A 19,990-nucleotide genomic window follows, 5' to 3' on the forward strand; every position below is an offset into this window, starting at 1 on the left:
AATTTATTATAAAAATGTACAAAATACAGTAATTTACCGTAAAATAAAGAAATTCATTTTAAATTTCTACCATATTTTAAATTATTAAATTCTGCCAACCACAGACTTTTTTACCACACTTTTTACAGTGTAACTAACTAACTAACTTTCCCCAACATTGATAATAATCATAATAATAAGGTAAAAAAAAAAAAAAGAAGCAAACTGTAGGGCTTGGCTAGTTGTTTGAGCCTCAGTTGGGTCAGTTGGCTTTTCTGTGTGGAGCTTGAATGTTCCCCCCTTGTGGGTGTCCTCCACAAGTCCAAAGACATGGGCTATAGGTGAATTGTGTAGGCTAAATTGTCCGTAGTGTATGTGTGTGAATGTGAGAGTGTATGGGTGATTCCTTTGATGGATTGAGGTTAGAAGGGCCTCCGTTGCATAAAACAAATGCTGGATAAGTTGGTGGTTCATTCTGCTGTGGCAACCCCAGATTAATAAAGGGACTTAGCCGAAAATAAAATGAATGAATGAATAATATAATATAATATAATATAATATAATATAATATAATATAATATAATATAATATAATATAATATAATATAATATAATATAATATAATATAATATAATATAATATAATATTCATTCATTTTCTTGTCGGCTTAGTCCCTTTATTAATCCGGGGTCGCCACAGCGGAATGAACCGCCAACTTATCCAGCAAGTTTTTACACAGTGGATGCTCTTCCAGCCACAACCCATCTCTGGGAAACATCCACACACTCTCATACACTACGGACAATTTAGCCAACCCAATTCACTTGTACCACGTGTCTTTGGACTGTGGGGGAAACCGGAGAACCCAGAGGAAACCCACACGAAGGCAGGGAGAACATGCAAACTCCACACAGAAACGCCAACTGAGCTGAGGTTCGAACCAGCGACCTTCTTGCTGTGAGGCGAACGTGCTACCCACTGCGCCACTGCCTCGCCATACAATATAACATAATATAATATTATATTATATTACCAACAGATCCTTCATTATTAAAAGTGCATGGGCAAGAAATAAATATTAGGCATTTAATCAGAATCATGCATTTTTAAGGGCTTATTTTAAATGTATGCTTACACAAATGCTCCCAACAGGTGTGAGTGTGTGGGTATGTGATTTATACACTGGACTGGTCCAAATAAACAGCTCGCAATGAAGCCTGCAGCATGTCTGTCTGACTGCTGATGCCAGAGCGCAGGTGCAGATCCCTCTGTCTCTCTCGCAAACCAACTCACCATTGCATAATATGTGCAATCAGCCAGAAGACAAACACCGGCCGGCAAGATTACACGGTTAAGAAGGCCCAGCAAAAAATAAGAACTAGTTAGTTAGACAACACAGAGCAGCAGGTCAACCAGAAAACTGGACTTTACACAAGCGTCCATCACAACTAACTAAGAATACCAGAATCAATCAGCGCACATCCAACAGTACACTGGCAATAGCAAACATCAGTTAGAGGAATGCTGGCCTTAAATATTCTTTTATATACGGTACTACTGTATGTTATCCAAAATAACAAACAGATGACTCTTATACTATGGTGAGGCAGTATCGCAGTAGGTAGTGCTGTCGCCTCACAACGAAAAGTCGCTGGTTCGAACCTCAGCTCAGTTGGCGTTTCTGTGTGGAGTTTGCATGTTCTCCCTGCCTTTGCGTGGGTTTCCTCCGGGTGCTCCGGTTTCCCCCACAGTCCAAAGACTTCCAGTACAGGTGAATTGGGTAGGCTAAATTTTCCGTAGTGTATGAGTGTGTGTGTGTGTGTGAATGTGTATGTGGATGTTTCCCAGAGATGGGTTGCGGTTGGAAGGGCATCCGCTGCGTAAAAACTAGCTGGATAAGTTGGCGGTTCATTCCACTGTGGCGACCCCGGATTAATAAAAAGGGACTAAGCCGACAAGAAAATGAATGAATGACTGTTATACTTTATTTTAATTTAATCTTTAGCAAACTATTGTCAGTATTTTTGCAATGATAAAACAAAAGAAAATATATTAAGAAAGTAAAACAAAAAAATAAACAATGACAAAGACAAGAACAACAGTTTAAACTAAAGGACTGGAACTTTGCAAATGGTTTAAGACCCTTAAAATAAACTTTACTATATTTTTCACAATGTAAAGTTGAAGTCAGAATTATTAACCCCTGTGAATTATTAGCCCCCTGTTTATTTTTCTCTCCAATTTCTAAACATAATAGTTTTAATAACTCATCCCTAATAACTGATTTATTTTATCTTTGCCATGATGACAGTCAGTTAACTAGGTTAATTAGGTGAACTAGGCAGGTTAGGGTAATTAGGCAAGTTATTGCATAACGATGGTTTGTTCTGTAAACTAGCGAAGAATCTAGCTTAAAGGGGCTAATAATTTTGACCTTAAAATGTTTTTAAAAAATTAAGAACTGTTTTTATTCTAGCAGAAATAAAACAAATAAGACTTTTTCCAGAAGAAACAAATATTATCAGACATACAGTGAAAATTCCCTTGCTCTATTCAACATAATTCGGGAAACATTTAAAAAAGAAGAAAAAAATCATAGGGGGGCTAATAACTCTGACTTCAACTTTATATGTTGACACAATCTCAATTGTTGACTCCTGTATAATCACTGGCACTGCTTGTGGTGGATGTTTACTAAAATCAACAATTTTTTTGGTCTTATTAGTAGTAAATTTTTTTTATTTAAGACAATTTGTCTCACACCAGTTAGCAACTTTTTAAAAGCTATCTATACTCACTCCCATCATGATCTTTTATGTAACCGATTATTGCAGAGTCATCAAAAAACTTCTGTAGTTGACCATTTTTGAGCTGTATTGAAAATCTGACGTAAAGAATGTAAATAAATATGGAGCTAAAACTGTTCCTTGAGGAACACCAGTGCTACTCATTATAACTTGAGATACACAGTTATGCATCCTAACATACTTTAATCTGTTTGTTATATTAGGGTGCTTTCACACCTGCCTTATTTAGTTCGATTGAATCGCACTAGAGTTTGTTTCCCCTTTTGGTACGGTTCGTTTGGGCAGGTGAGAATGCAGCAACCGTACTCGAGTGCGCACCAAAAGCGGACCAAATAAGCGTATCGAGACCTGCTTGAAGAGGTGGTCTTGGTACACTTTCAAATGAACCCTGGAGCGGTTCGTTTGTGGTGAGAATATGATCCGTACTAAAACAGGTCCAACCGCAAAAAGTACTGCACCTTTTGGACTAATTCAGCTGCCGTAGGCCGATGTGCTGTGCATTATGGGATATGGATGAAAAATATTTGTTGACAGCGCTTTACCAACAGAAAGAGAGAGAGGGGAAAACATTAATGTTCATCTTGCGGAAATATTACCAACGATCCATCAGTTAATTACCTGATGGATCGTTGGTAATATTTCTGCAAGATGACCATGTTGCAGTTTAGCTAAATTAATTCACGCCTCCTCCTGAAGTGACGAGCGATGCATTAAACACTGTTTTCCAGCCGCGGCAGCGCTTCATTTTTGTAATGTATAGTTTGTCTAAAGCAGGGATACAATCAGCCAGCGCAGTCGTCCCTCCAGAGTAAAAGGTTTTGTTTACCTGCGGGAGTTCACTGGCATTTTCCCGCACTTGAATTCTGACCAATCAATAAGCAGTTTAGGAAATATGTTAAACAACTTCTGGCCAATGAGAGATGTGGATTTTTTTTTTTCAGATGACTGCATTTTGGTTCGTTTCTATGGTTCGGACCAAAACCAGCAGTGTGGTGTGAAAACGACCCAAAGACGGCAGAAGAGGCAACAATGTATCATGTATTGCGCTTGGTCCGGACCAAATGAAGCGAACTACAGATGTGAAAGCACCCTTAAACTAAAAAATTCTAATCTATAGGGACGAGGCAGCTTTGGCAATTTAAAAATTATTTTCAACCAGCTAAAGTGGCTAGTGGGGGTGTCTGTCCAACCTACCACAGCTGAAATCTACCCACATTTGGTCGGTTGGCAGGTGTTCATGTCAAGCCCGTGTGTAGATGTTAGAACTTGAAAACAAGGGTGTATAACGTAAATTAATGAAATACGATAGTTTACCGTAAAAAAAAATAAATCCTTTTAAGAATTCCACTGTATTTTTAACAGTAAAATTCTGTCAAACACAGCTGACAGTTTCTTACTGTAAATTCTACAGATTTTCCTTCCGGTCATTGAATCAGCAGATTAGTGTAAAGTCAAGATCAGTGACACTAGAAGCCAAAATCATGTGTTTAATTTGTGATTTGTTCATTCCGACAGCCTGCTTATGCACCCGCAGTCACCTACTCTTTTCATCTCTCCGTTTAGATGCTCCTGTTGTTATTGTGAATGCAAAACGGCTGCGTTTGAATGGAAATGAGGGCCGAATGGCGAGGTCCTGCTCTCGCTGTGACGCGGGCTGCGTATTAACTAGCTGGTGCAGCGCTCTTTCATTCCTCTATATGGACAAGATGCGATGCCAATCATCGGCATGGCATTATCTATTATTCACAGCTCAGAAAGACAGCGACGGGGAGAGAGAGAGAGGAGGATCTGGCAAGTTTCCAGCCTTCGTAACACCAGATGTAAACAAAGCACCAGCCTCCTTTTAGACAATAATAACCGCAGCCGCCTCGCCGTGCCGCTTCTGCTCTGATGAGGAGCTGAAGCTGTATTTTAGCCGTCACTGCTCAAGTGTTTATGTAAACAGCATTCTCCTTCAATTAACAGCCAGATTATGTGAATCTCAGATGCAGTGGATGCACTGATGCCATGTAGAACATCTGCCATAAAACACTATACTCGCTGCTACTAATAGACGCAATGTTTTCTGAGTCTGAATATTCAGAAATGGGAAAGCCATGTAAGCTGCTGAGCCGAAGGTCATGCAAGGTCTGCGAAAGACAGACGCTGTGAATAGTGTGAAGAAAAAAAAAACAAGCTTGGTTCATATTTATGGAGTTGCAAATCGCAGATAACTGACTATATTTTATTACAGTATATAACTTTAAATCCATTTATGACTTCAGTGTTATTTTATTTTAGAGGGAACAATTAATACAATTATAAATAAAAGATAACAATTCCTTTTTGTTGTCCCAACAAAAATCCCACCCAGGCTCATACTGAAAACGTAGTCCTGTGGACGTTTTTGGAGACCGCGAAATACGTCCTGGGAGGGGGCTTTTCTGCTGCAACCAGTTTGTTCAGTGAGCTCATCGTGTACGTCGGCAGACTTGAGATGCAGAGAGGAGTCGACCACGACGACCCGGTTCGAGTCCGGGGAAGAGCGGTTCCAGAAATCAGGTAAGACAAAACAGAATCCAAAAAATAAAGCGAACGAGTTCATAAGAGGGTGAGAATGTGGTGAAATCCGAAAACGTAGTAAAAAAAAAAAAATCAGACCAGGGTTTTTCTTTTTCTGGACAGCTTTTGTAAATTGTCGGTTGGTTTTGGGAAGTGAGTGGGCGGGTGGGTCAATCGGTAAAATTGGTTGGGTTTGGGGAAGGGAGAAGGGTGGGTCAGCCGATTACACAGCCAATCATTCAGTCAGTCAGACAGCGGCCTTTCGTGGGTGAACAGCGCGGACGCGAACGGCACTCACAAGAGACATTTGAGATATGAAAAAGTGCACAGTGGCCTCTCGTGGGTTCACGAAAACATAAACTGCAAAAATACGTACCTCCCAGGACGTATTTCGCAGTCTCCAAAAATGTCCATGGGACTACAGTTTCAGAATGAGCCTGCGTTGCAACAAAAATCTTTTAAGTTAAACATTTTTTATAAATTTAACTGGATTGAGTATATGTTGCTTAATTTAACCAGGCAATAAAATCCATTTAGATTGAGATCTTATTTAAAAACAGGCAAATTATAAATTTCACTCTAAATTTGTCGCGGATGAAAATGAAGAGTGGCCAGGGGGTGGTGCGGGTGAAGAGTGAAAGGAGGTGATGGATCACATTTCAGTTCCAGCACAAATTAAGCCCTGGTTATGGATAAAATATGGTCATTCTAATAGTTTAAAAAGTGAATTTAATCGCCAAGCGACCCTCCCTGTTCCCATTTTAGGAACCACTGCTCTAACACAAAAATTTGTATAATATTACAAAACTGTATAACCTTTGTTTCCATCAGTTTTCGTGTAGGCCACAAATGTTTTAAAATAGGCTTTGTTTAAACTAATATTAAACTAAAAGTAAATATATGCACTCAAAAAAATGAACTTTCCCTATTGTTAGTTTTACTATACCCATCCTTGTTCACATTACATAAAACATAAAAGTAATTCAATTTACACAAGTTAACTATGTTATTTCTACAAAAATTGAGTACTGTAGGCTTTACCTAATAAGGGTTTGACTGGACAACTTAACATTGTGGAGTAAATTGCAAAACCCTCTTAAGTTTGGATATTTGCGGATACCGTAGCTTACCTATGGGTGGAGCACCAGAACAGAACAGAAGGCAGACGAACGTGCAAAGCACATTGAGGAGGAGAAGATGGTGGCTTTTTCAGGTAAGAGTATTTTATAACTCTTTACTGTTAAATATCGCTAGGAAAAGTGTTCACAGAATGATGTTATTTTATGTTATCAGTGTATTTCAGAGTCTTTTGAGCTTTAGCATTTTTAGCTAGCTATACTGACTCGTGTTTCTCAACCCTGCTGAAAAATCCAGCTTAAACCAGCCTGAGCTGGTTGGCTGGTTTTAGCTGGTCAACCAGGCTGGTTTAAAAGGGGTTTTGGCCATTTACAGGCTGGTTTCCAGCCATTTCCAGCCTGGTCTTAGCTGGTCAGGCTGGAAAATGACCAGCCAAAACCAGCTAAAACAAGCTTGACCAGCCTGGTTTAAGCTGGACATAGCTGGTTTTGGCTGGGCTCCCAGCCTGGCTAGGCTAGTCAAGCTGGTTTTAGCTGGTCATCTCCCATCCTGACCAGCTAAGACCAGGCTGGAAATGGCTGGAAACCAGCCTGGAAATGGCCAAAACCCCTCTAAAACCAGCCTGGTCAACCAGCTAAAACCAGCCAACCAGCCTAAGCTGGTTTAAGCTGGATTTTTCAGCAGGGAAGGAAAGCATTTGGCAGTGCAAAGACTTCAAAATAACTGTCACGACTAGATTAGAGCATAGATATTATAGTTGTGTTTTTATGCACTTATTCCGAGTTTCTCTGTAGATTTAAAACATGGAATGTGCTACACAGCCATCTTAACTGTAGATAGAGGTAAAGTTGGTTTTATATTTGCACATTCGGTCATTTAGAAGTCTCTATTGTTTACCATTTTACTTTGAGTTATTCGATCAGAATTACCATGCAAGTATAACTTGAAAACAAAATTAACACTGTTTATTTGACTGTGAAAAATGTTGTACTTTGATAGTCATTGGCTGCAAATATGATTTCACTATTTAGGGTTTGCAAATAATACTTTTATGAAATTTTATTATTAAGTCTGAATGTGCAAATATAAAACCAACTTTACCTCTGTCCAAGCAAATGAGAACACTGGGTTACATCCAAATGTAACACTAGCCAAGTTCAAATGCCATGTGTGTTCTTGCAGCAATATAGAGTCAGAAATATTTTTAGTAACATGCATAACCACCTAAAAAACAGTGATACAGTGCCTTGTATGAAAGCTATCTTTACTATAATCTTGTGTCTTAAATCTACAGATTGCTGCTGAATTCAGTTGAATCACTTCTGTCCCACTAATTCAAACATGTCAAAACTGGATAGTTACTCCAGCAAGCTGGCCAGCATCTCCCGTAGAGAAGGAGGAATTGCATAGAGGTAAAGTTGGCTTTATATTCGCACATTCGGACTTTCCCCTTAATAATATAATTTCATAAAAGTATTATTTGCAAACTCTAAATAGCAAAATCATATTAGCAGTAAATTTCTATCAAAGTACAAAATTGTTCACAGTCAAATAAATAGTGCTAGTGTTGTTTTCAAGTCATACTCCCATGATAATTCTGTTCGAATATTCAATGTAACATGGTGAACAATATAGAGACTGCTAAATGAACAAATGTGCGAATATAAAACCAACTTTACCTCTATAGGAATTGCAGATAGAGATAACATTGGTTTTATATTCGCACATTCGATCATTTAGCAGTCTCTATATTGTTTACCATGTTACATTGAATATTCGATCAGAATTATCATGCATGTATGACTTCTAAACAACATTAACACAGGTCTAATTCAATCTGAACAATGTTGTACTTTGATAGTCATTTGGTGCTAATATAATTTCCCTATTTAGAATTTGCAAAGAATACTTTTCCTGAAATTCTCCTTAATAATATAATGTCTTTATATCCAAGTATAAAACCAACTTTATCTTTATGAATTGCAGGGCATAATATTTGGAAAGTGATGGCTACCATTGATGAGGTTTGTTAACTGTATTTTATGATGCTTGTAAATAATTTCCACTTTAGTATGGTGTTTTTTCATTGTTTATACTTAATGTCTCTTCTACAGAATGATGGAGAGCTTGCATTCTCGGAGCATTTTCTGTGTATCTTAATGAAGATTATGAAAACCTCATGAAGGAGTATACTGTAAGTGTTTTCAAGCACTGAATGTTTAAAATGCCACCACATAAATTCACATAATATAATCAAGGAATATCAATACACAAAGTATATTTAACTTGGGGTTATCAAAAGTACAGACTAACCCTAACAAACACAGTAAAGTTGTTTTGTAAGTCACTGCAGGTGCGTTATGTAAAAGATTGAGGAATGGACAGTTGATACAAAATTCACAATCTGTATTTTTGATGGAATTAAACTGACTTAACAGTGGTACTGTTTTTGTGTTTTATAGGACACAGGCTTTGAAAACTCTGAGAGAGAGAGAGAGAGACATGGCCAATACTCTCATTTATAATCTACATCGTCAGACCTGAAGGTGCAGAAGCCTGTGACCCACCATCAGGTGTTGGACTGATTGTTGAGGGAGTAAAAGTGCTTCAGAACCTTGGCGATGTCACCAAGACTTGTGCTCTTCTTTTGGGAGTAATATACAGCTTGAGTTTCAGTTATCCTTCAGACCTGAAATACACCTGAGTTTTTCCAGAAAGTGTTGCTGGGACTTGAAGAACTCAAGAGCAAACTTGGCTGAATCAGTACATCATTCTGGACAAATGAAAGAAATAGAGGAAGAAGCTTTTTTGTGACATTTAAATTGTTTTATGGTTTTAAAATTAATGTGATGTTATCTTTGTTGATGGCACCAAAGTTTTAAATGAAGTTCTGCAACTTTAAATGGCTAAATGGTTTGGTTATTTACAAAGATTAGAGGTCAGTTTTTCTTTACTAATGGCTCGAACGATTTCAGATATCCAAAATTGAACCCTGTAGCAGTTTGTGTCATGCTGCCTGCCTTAAACTTTGCTTTCCGTTTTCCAAGTAAAATGTATTATTTGCAGTTGCATATAGTAAAATAACATTTTGGTCAATAATAAACTTTTTTTTTTTTTCGTGTTTTTTTCTGTCTTTTTGAAACTAAATGTTATTTTGGTGGGGGTTGTCATAAAGAGGCCAGTTGTATATTTTAACAATCGCTTAAACATTTTAAAATATCAGCAATGTTGCATTTCATGACAGTATTGAAATAAAATGTCCTTACACATTTTCTTTTGAAAATTCTTATTACAATATTTGAAGGAAGTAGCACATTGTAAGAATGTTCACTATTGACCAAAGTGTTTTAAAAAAAATCCTCTTCAAACTGCTATTTCAACTGTTTGTGGATGTTTACAAAAATCGAGGCCAGTTTGAATGTTACTTTAACTATTCTTTGTAAAGATCAGAAATAGAGTTTAGCATTATTTTAACATTCCATGTATTTAATTCTTCAAATTAAGATTATTTCAAATTCTTAAAGCCAGTTACACTTTGAAAGACCTTGTAAATGTTTACTGTAAATCCTTTGTTTTTGTGTATTTGTTTCAAAGGACCTGTGAAATTGAAATTGTTTTATGGATTTTAGGTGTTGTATGTTGCAAAACCTTGCAAAAAAATAAATTAATTTTGTTTCTAAAAATGTTTGATTATTTAGGTTTTACACTTGTAGAGCACATTTTAAGAGCACTTATAGAGCACTTTAAAAGTGAATTAAAAAAAGAAAAGAAAGTGTTCACCTTACATATTGAAAGTTCATAATTTTTACATAAAATTACTAAGTAAAATATACATATAACTAAAATGTAATAATGACACATCTAAATTGGGTTGTAGGTACTAAGAATTATTTTGTAAACTTTACCTGAATTTCTTTAGTTCATTCAACTATATTGTTACTTGTAGAAACTACTCAACACAGTTACGTGGAACCACTTGACACTCTTTTTTTATGTAAGTCCAACAAATCATTTTTTTGAGTGTGTGCGCACACACATGCACACACACTCACGTGTACATCTATATTTATGGGGACTTCCCTTGGACATAATCCATAATCCTCCAACCCCTAAACCAAACCTCACAGGAAACTATCGCATTTTTACACTTTAAAAATACTTCATTCTGTGTGATTTACTCATGGGGCCAAAACTGTGTCCTCATAAGGTCCAAATTTACATGGTTTTTGATAGCAATAATTACATTTATTGCTATACTTGTGGGTACATTTGGTGCACACACACACACACACACACACACACACACGCACACACACACACACACACACACACACACACACACACACACACACAGGTTTTGTTTTGTGAATAACAGATATTCCATATAGGCATAATAGCTTTTCAAAAGGTACAAACTTATACATACAAGGTCCATATTAATACGTTAAGGGTACATATAAGTACCTAAAAAGTACAAATATGTTCCCCTTAAAATTTTTAGGTACTTAAACTTACTTTTGAGGAACCAATATGGACCCTTTAAGGACAAATGCATACTTTTGAAAATGTACCACCCCAATGACAACTCACGCACCTTTATTTCTGAGAGTGTACTGTATAAACCTTCTAAAACTCATTCTGTATGATTTATGACTTTATGATTTATGACTGAGCATTTCTAGTCGAGTAATTTGTACAGCATTTTTGTAATACTTACGTCATACCCATGTCATTATACAAGTTTGTGTCCTTAAATGTCACACACGCACACGCACATTAATCCTTTGGCCGGATTGGGTGTGAAATACGACCTGGTCATACTCTGGACAGGCTTCATGAGTTTCGCCCACACCTCTTTCTCTCTGGCTGTGTTGTCGAACCCCTAGAAGCGTCTCAAATCCCCCCACTCACTGCATGGAGGGCGGATCAGCGGGGAAACAGGGTGGTGGGAAATTGCAGAGAGATTAAACGCTTTGGCAGGCGGCTGATGGCGGCGGTGAGGCGGCCTGCTCTTTATCGCAGCCAACAGAGTATAACGGGGACACGGCGGGTGGAGAGCAGGAGACCTGTTTGTGTTTGTGTGTGTGTGTGTGTGTGTGTGTGTGTGTTCAGTCCTACCGATACTGATCTTTCAGCTAATGTGTAAAGGTGAGAGGAAGAACTGGCATTTAATCCTCCTCTTCCTCATTGCAGAGATGGCTGCGTTGCCAGACATTTGGAAATTAAGCATTATGGGCACATGCTTTGGCGACAGTTATTTAATTAAATTATTTAAATTAAAAAAAGGTTTCTACATTATCTGAAGTGAAAACAGTATTGCCTTGTTTGAAAATATCAAGTTATATTATGCAAAAGAGGACTGTGTTTCCAGACATTTGGAAATTAAGTGTAGTGTTACTTTCATTTTGGGCTATTTCACCAAATTTGTTGAGTAGTTACTGGGTAATATTAATTAGTAACTTGTACTTACTATATGTTTGACATTACAATGTAACGGGGAGTGAGCATCTCCTTGTGGTACCATCACAGAAAGGCTTAAGTCTCTTCCAAAACCTTTTCATTCAATGTTTCTGTAACGACCGGGGAGGGAGTGACAGAAACAACTGGAGGTGAGATCCAATATGCAGGTTTAATATGCAGGTTTAATATGCAGGCTAAACTGGAGAACAGGGAATACAAGGCTAGGGTCTAACTCGGAGAAACAAGACAGGGATACGCGTTGTAATGTCACACTAGGTAAACAAGACTCGGCAAACTAGATGGGTTCGTGAGTGGCTTATAAGTGGTGTGATATCAGTCTGTGACAAGGTTCAGCTGGTGATTGTAATCAGGCTAGATGAATGAACAGGCGTGCGTGTCTGGAAAAAGGGCATGTATGAAAATGTAGTCCTGGGATATGCGGAAGTGTAGTCCTGGTATAGTGGAAACCAGCGATGTCTGGAGAACGATCGCTGGTTCTTGTAACAGTTTCATGCTGATGGAATGATCTTCCCATTCCCACACAGACTACTGATTTACGAATATCATTTAAATGACAACTAAAAACTCTTTTCCTAAAAACTTCCCAATTAATATAACCAAAACCCTCTCCCCCACCTCATCACAAAAAACAACCTCCTTATATTAGCACTTATTCTCTCAAAATATTCTCTCAAATTTGTATAATTAGCATTGAGTGTATTGCCTCCTCTGGTTGAATGCTAAATTCCTCCTCAATATATATTTATTGATTTAGTTTTATTACCATGGTAAATACATGCAACAGGTGGAACTATGCAACCTTAAAGTGTTGCAAAACATGGCACCTTTTTATTTATTTTATGCAAAAGATGACTGCGTTGCCAGATGCCAGACAGTCTGAGATTAGCATAATAACACTTGCTAGGGCAAACAGAGAACTTGTCAACCAAATATCTATTTCTTAACACTTCTGAAATTCAAACATTTATTATCGTGCTGTCTAAAAGTGAAGATAGACTTGACTGAAACATGGCAGATTTTAGTTATATGTAAAACAGAGACTGCATTGCCAAACAATCTAACATTAAGCATGATAGTTACATGCTTTGGGAAACAACACAAACACAACAGAAAATGTGGGTTATTTCACCAAATATTGTTTTCTGAACACTTCTGAGGTTCAAATATTAGTATTGTGCTGACTAAAATTGAAAATAGACTGAAAAGATGGCACCTTTATAGTTATTTTATGCAAAAGAGGACTGCGTTACCAGACATTCTGAGATTAAGTGCAGTAGTCACATGTTTTGGCGAACACCACATAAACAACAGAGAATTTGTGTTAGCCAAATATCGATTCCTTAACACTTCTGACATTCAAAGATAGGGTTGGGTATCGTTTGGGGTTATTTCGATACCGGTGCTAAATCGATACTTTTAAAATGGTACCTGGGCCAATACGGTGCCTGAACAGATACTTTTGAGCCCCAAAATTATAGTGGATAACTCTAGAAAAACAAAAAATAGAACAATATAATTAAAAATTAAAATAAACATCAATTCATATTTTATATATTTCAATTGCATTAATACATTTTCTTTGATCGTTTGTTGGTTAGCATGAATTTAAGATTATGTCACCGACTCGGTCCCAGTCATTCCCCTCGCTGGCCAGCAGAGGCCCCCATCCCCGGATTTCTAAGCATTACATCATCCACCTAGACTGATTGTGCACACACCTGAATTGAATCCAGTTAACGACCCACGTACCCTATTTAAGCCGCACTCAAACACTCAGTCAGTGCGAAGTCTTGTTTAGCCCCGGCCAGTATTACTGAGCGTTATTTCCTGCCTGATCTCCTGTGTATTACTCCAGCCCGTTTCTGACTCTGCTTCGCCTTCTGCCTGCCCACGATCCAAGCCTGATACACGGACTCTGATTCTCGCTGCCTGCCCACGACCCAAGCCTGATATACGGACTCTGATACTTGCTGCCTGCCCTCGACCCAAGCCTGATACACGGACTCTGATACTTGCTGCCTGCCTTTGACCCATGCCTGGTAAATCCCTCTGTGTCTGTTTGCCGCCAGCCTTGAAACCTTTAATACTACTGTTGATGTGTGTTTGCACCTTTGTGCATATTGTGTGTTTGAGTGATAGCGTGATTAATAAATACTGCATAATGGATCCCTCCGTGTCAGTCTCCTCGTTACAGATTAGCATTATAAAATTACATTAGTAGAAAGGCTATCATCAAAAAACTAAACTCCTTTTTTCTAGGGTTGGGGCTTGTGACTATGTGTACATGGTTATTAGTAATCTAATGATTTGCCTTAATCTGAATAAGACAATAATATGATTAAGGTGTTTACATGAGTTGCTTTTTGATTGTTCCTTTCATGATCCCGTCTTACATGTTATAGTACATAGATCGATTATTTTCGTTGCGTCACCCCGCTATCCATGTTTCCTCCAGAGTTTCATGTAATTTCAGGTGTTTCATTTTAAATTTCTTCAGTTTCACTTTCTTTTGGGAACATTTCATTCATGTCCCCAAGACAAACAGGTACTTGATGTGAGCATTAAGTCAGGACTGGTGGAAGAGTACTCTTTTAATGGAATTTGATACAGCACGTTGAATGGGAAGGAAAAAAATGCAGGATTTCGCAACGCTGGTGTCTGTGGTCTTTTAAGGTAATCAAAAAACACTGTTTACATGGTAATCTAGACTCCTAATCAGAGTATTGTCTTAATCATATTAAAATCGGAGCGTTGGTGTCCATGTACTTACTCATTGTAAGTGCCAGATAATTTTGCAAGCTTTCAGAGACAGTGCATTCCTCTGCCTTTAAGTTGATTCCATGAGCCCTCAAATGTGTCATTAAGTTTGATGTGCTTCCCCCTACACGCAACTTTTGTAAAAGCATCTGCTTGATGATGCTGTGTCAGAATCCTTACTTGTAAATTACGCTTTAGAACCCTTTAAGCAAATCTGATGAACGCGATTATGCGTGTTGATCTGAATAGTCGCTCTCCCATTCCCTAAGCAACAAAAACAAACGCCTGACATCGCCTGTCTGTATTCCTAAAAGTTGTTTAGAATTAAATGTTTAGAGATGGTGTGACAACGTGTACCTATGTGTGCCTTTGATGCACCCCTTGATGCTTCTTATGTCCTTTTTGCAGCACCAGTGGCATCGAAATTAGGCACCGAAATTCATATGCTGATGGTCTGATACATACCGGTTATAAAGGTACCGGTGCAATAATGGCACCAGGTTTTTGGTACCCAACTCTATTCAAACATTGGTATTGTGTTGTCTAAAAGTGAAAATAGGTATCTTCTTAGTTATTATATGCCAAAATAAAGACTTCATTGCCCTATTCTGACATTAAGTGTAATAGTTACATACTTTGTTGTTTTTTCACCAAATATTGATTTCTTAACTGTTCTGAAGTTCAAATATTGGTATTGCGCTGACTAAAACGTAGCACCTTTATAGTTATTTTTTGCAAATGAGGACTGCGTTGCCAGACATTCCAAAATTAGGCATGATAGTTACATGTTTTGGTGAACAATACATAAACACAACAGTAAATTTGGGTTGTTTTACCAAATATTCATTTCTGAACACTTCTGAAGTTCAAATATGTGTATTGAGCTATCCTAAATTGAAAATAGACTGAAAACTATTGCACCTTAATAGTCATTTTATGCAAAAGTAGGCTGTGTTGCCAGACATTCTTAGATTAAGCGCAGTAGTCACATTGCTTTGGCGAAGACCACATAAACAACAGAGAATTTGTGTTAGCCTAATATCGATTCCCTGACACTTCTGAAATTCAAACATTTAACATTGTGTTGTCTAAAAGTGAACATAGGCATCTTCTTAGTTATTATATGCAAAAAAAGACTATTAAAAAGACATATATTCTGAATTTAAGTGCAATAGTTATATACTTTGTTGTTATTTCACAAAATATCGATTTCTTAACTTTTCTGAAGTCCAAATATTGGTATTGTGCTGTCTAAAACATGGCACCTTTATAGTTATTTTATGCAAAAGAGGACTGCGTTGCCAGACATTCTGAGATTAAGAGCAGTAGTCACATGCTTTGGTGAACAATGTATAAACCAACAGGGAACATGGCCAAAGCTGAAGCGTGCTTATCTCGCTTGGAAAGATGGATTTGAGCCTAGGCGAAACTCAGATCTGGTGTGCACAGGGAACTGAACGTGTCAGCGTGAAGGGTTGACGTCAGTGTTGCGGCTCGCTTTGCGAAACACTCCTCCAAGGCAAACGCGACAGAGACTCTTGGGTGCCATTACCATGACCGGACTGGATGCAATGAAACTAAATGAGGACATGAGAAAGACATGTCATTTAGAGGAGACAAGAAGCTCCTGCGGGTCCTGTTGGCCGTTGATACACACACAGCTCTTATAAGAGAGTTATGGGACACTGGCCTTGACATGCCTCGGCTTTTCAAATGGCTGACGGCTTAATCGAGTCAGCGGAGGAGAGGGATATAATACAGCCTGAGACGCCCTCACGGCACTTACTAAACATGACACAGCGCTACATCCCAGGGTAAATCGCATTTACTCATATAGTATATTAACAGACAGAAAGAAACATTCATTAAAACAGTAGCAAGCACTACTGAAAAGCAAGAGTTTCTTGTGCTTCATGCAGTTCATCCTTTATAGTAATTTAATTGCAGTCACTATAATCTAAACACAACCCTTACAGATTCATAAGCATCATGGGGACTTAAATAAATATCAGGTTTTTGTCCCCATGAAGTAGGGAATACCTGGATCACAATCATGTAAACATGCACGGACACATGCACACAAATGCACGCACACACACACACACAGACTTCCCATAGACATAATACATGCTACCCTACCCCTACCCCTAAACCCAAACCTCACAACAAATAATCAGGAAACACTCTGCATTTTTACATGTTGAAAACACTTTGTTCGGTTTAATTTATAAACCGCTTCTTCTTGGGGACCCCACAATGTCAAAACGTACTAGTTTTTCTATACTTGTGAGGACATTTAGACCTTACAACATAAGCAATACAAGGCACACACACATGCTAACGCACAAATTTGTACAGCTATCTTTATAGGGACTTTCCATAGATATGTTGCATATTACCCCTTTGCTTAAGGCACTTTACTGGCTTTCTATTAGTTTTAGAGTCAATTTTAAGACTACATATAGAGCTCTGCATGGTCATGCCCCACTTTATATTCAAGAGCTTTTACATGGTCACTTCTGTGGCCGGTCTCTGAAGTCTTCTGGCAAAGACCTTTTAGCCATTCCCAGAACACCTTTTAAGACCAAAGGTGAGCAGGCCTTCTATGTTGTGGCCCCAAGGCTGTGGAACTATTGTATAAAGGGACACTCATAGGTGGAACGTATTTTGTACAGTAAAAAAACGCTTAGGATATGGCCCTACCCCACCCCTACCACTAAATCCAACCCTTTACGGGCAAAATTTGAATATCAAATGACTTGATTATAAGTATGATTTTTAAGAATTTTATATTTGAGGGACATAGAGTGTGACTGTGTAAACCAGCTTAAGACTATAACTATACCCATGTCATTATAAAACTCCATGTCCCTGTAAACCACATACAGTTAAAGTCAGAATTATAAGCCCCCCTTTGATTTCTTTTTCTTTTTCAAATATTTTCCAAATGATGTTTAACAGAGCAAGGAACTTTTTACAGTATGTCTGATAAATTGTTTTCTTATGGAGAAAGTCTTGTTTGTTTTATTTTGCCTAGAACAAAAGCAGTTTTTAATTTTTAAAAAAACATTTTAAGGACAAAATTATTATAAGCTATATTTTTTCGATTGTCTACAGAACAAACCATCGTTATACAATAACTTGCCTAATTACCCTATCCTGCCTATTTAACCTAGTTAAGCCTTTAAATGTCACTTTAAGCTGCATAGAAGTGTCTCGAAAGATATCTAGCAAAATATTATGTACTGCCATCAGTTACTAGAAATGTGTTAATAAAACCATTATGTTTAGAAATGTATAAAAAAAAAAATCTAATCTCTGTTAAACCCAAATTGGGGGAAAAATAAACAGGGGGGCAAATAATTTAGGGGGGATAATAATTCTGACTTCAACTGTATATCTCTACACTCAAACAGACACAGATACAGACATACTGTACACACACACACACATACTTGTATACATGATATAAAGAGACACTCCTTAGGCATAATGTTTTTTTGTACAGTAAAAACCGCTTAAGATATGGTCCTACCCCACCCCTGCCCCTAAACACAGCCCTTTTTGGGCAAAGTTTTAATATAAGACTTCATTATAAGTATGATTTTTAAGCTTTTTAAATTAGAGGGACATGAGGTGTGACCCCGTAAACCACCTTAAAAGAACATAACTCTCAGTCATACCCATGTCATTATAAAACTTTGTGTGCTTGTAAACCACATATACTTCTACACACACACAGAAACAGATGCAGCATTTATGAATCGAATCTTCCAGCACATTGCGCAGGCATTACTGATTAACATTTCTAAACCACATCACGTTAAACGAAAGTGTTGCATAAAGCAGGTAAAGTGATAAAGTGGCTTCCCAGCCGTGCTGTGAAATAAACTGCTTCTGCACTGGAGTAAACAGCTCCAGGCTTGAACAAACGTTTGGTCAGAGCTGCATTAAAATTCAGCGTGCTGAAGTTTAATACCAGAGGCTATGACTGTTTTTTTACTTCTTCTTTTTTTGGGGGGTTTTTATTTGATTTGTTTGGTTTATAACCATCACTGTGTTCAAGCACAAGGAAAACGCAGATGGACTAACAGAATTATAAAACAAGAAGTGGCCTGAAAGCATTTACTATCCTTATTGAAAGCTTCTTCTAGTAAAGCATATCATATTCATATGTACAGTTGATGTCAGAATTATTGGCCCCCCTGAATTATTAGCCCCTTTGTTTATTTTTTTCCACAATTTCTGTTTAACAGAGAGAAGATTTGTTCAACACATTTCTAAATATAATAGTTTTAATAACTAATTATCGATTCTCAAGATGCTTCTTTATAGCTTAAAGTGACATTTAATGTCTTAACTAGGTTAATTAGGTTAAATAGACAGGTTAGGGTAATTAGTCAAGTTATTGTATAATGATGGTTTGATCTGTAGACTATCGGGAAAAAAAACTTGCTTAAAGGGGCTAATAACTTTGTCCTTAAAATGGTGTTTAAAAAATTAAAAACTGCTTTTATTCTAGCCGAAATAAAACAAATAAGAGTTTCTCCAGACGAAAATTTCCTTGCTCTGTTAAACATAATTTGGGAAATATTTAAAAAAGAAGAAAAAAATCAAAGGGAGGCTAATAATTCTGACATCAACTGTATGCGTGCAAGAATCACTAGTGTTAAAACTGTGTAAACACAAGACGAGGAATCGTATTATCATCATGAGTATTTGCACAGATTTTACATAGTTTTTATTTTATTTATTCATTTATTTTTTATTCAGAAATACTTGATAAATAAGAAAGTTTAAAGCAATATAATTTATTTAAAATATATATAGTTTATATTATAATTTTCATTCAATAATATTTCGGAGGTCGCCACAGCAAAATGAACCATTAACTATTACAGCATATGTTTTACATATGATGCCCTTCCAGCCACAACCCAGTACAGGTAAACACCCATGAACTCTCACATTCACACACACATACAGTACACTGCGGCCATATTTGTTTACCCAATTCACCAAAAGCACATGTGTTTGGACTATGGGGAAAACCAGAGCACCCGGAGGAAACCCACGCCAACACGGGAAGAACATGCATACTCCACACAGATTTGTCAACTGACCCAACCGGGACTTGATGGTCTGGATTTTCTGATGGATTTTCCGCTCCACATATCCTTTCTTATGTTTTTATGATTATAAAAAAAGTTGAATGAGCCTAGATTATGTGATGACCTTAGTGTAGTGAAAACTTCAGAGTAAAACTGGAATAGTATGTGTGTGAGTTTCTGTATGCCAAATCTTTTGTTTCCTCACGATCTACCCAATTAGGTCACAGGCCATGGAGAC

The 19,990-nt window shown here is 37.5% G+C and overlaps 1 protein-coding gene and 1 long non-coding RNA gene across 7 annotated transcripts in view; one reads left to right on the forward strand and one right to left on the reverse strand.

Annotated features, from left to right (window-relative positions):
* oxr1a (oxidation resistance 1a) overlaps nucleotides 1-19,990 on the reverse strand; it is a 310,698-nt gene that overhangs the window by 184,346 nt on the left and 106,362 nt on the right.
* Nucleotides 6,490-9,506, forward strand: LOC147840407 (uncharacterized). The gene is made up of 5 exons (XR_015511984.1): nucleotides 6,490-6,539; nucleotides 7,698-7,815; nucleotides 8,390-8,427; nucleotides 8,518-8,597; nucleotides 8,866-9,506. It is a non-coding gene; the product is annotated as an uncharacterized LOC147840407 (long non-coding RNA).

Source organism: Danio rerio, chromosome 16 (genome assembly GCF_052040795.2).
Source record: "Danio rerio strain M-AB ecotype USA chromosome 16, GRCz13ab, whole genome shotgun sequence".
NCBI lineage: Eukaryota > Metazoa > Chordata > Actinopteri > Cypriniformes > Danionidae > Danio > Danio rerio.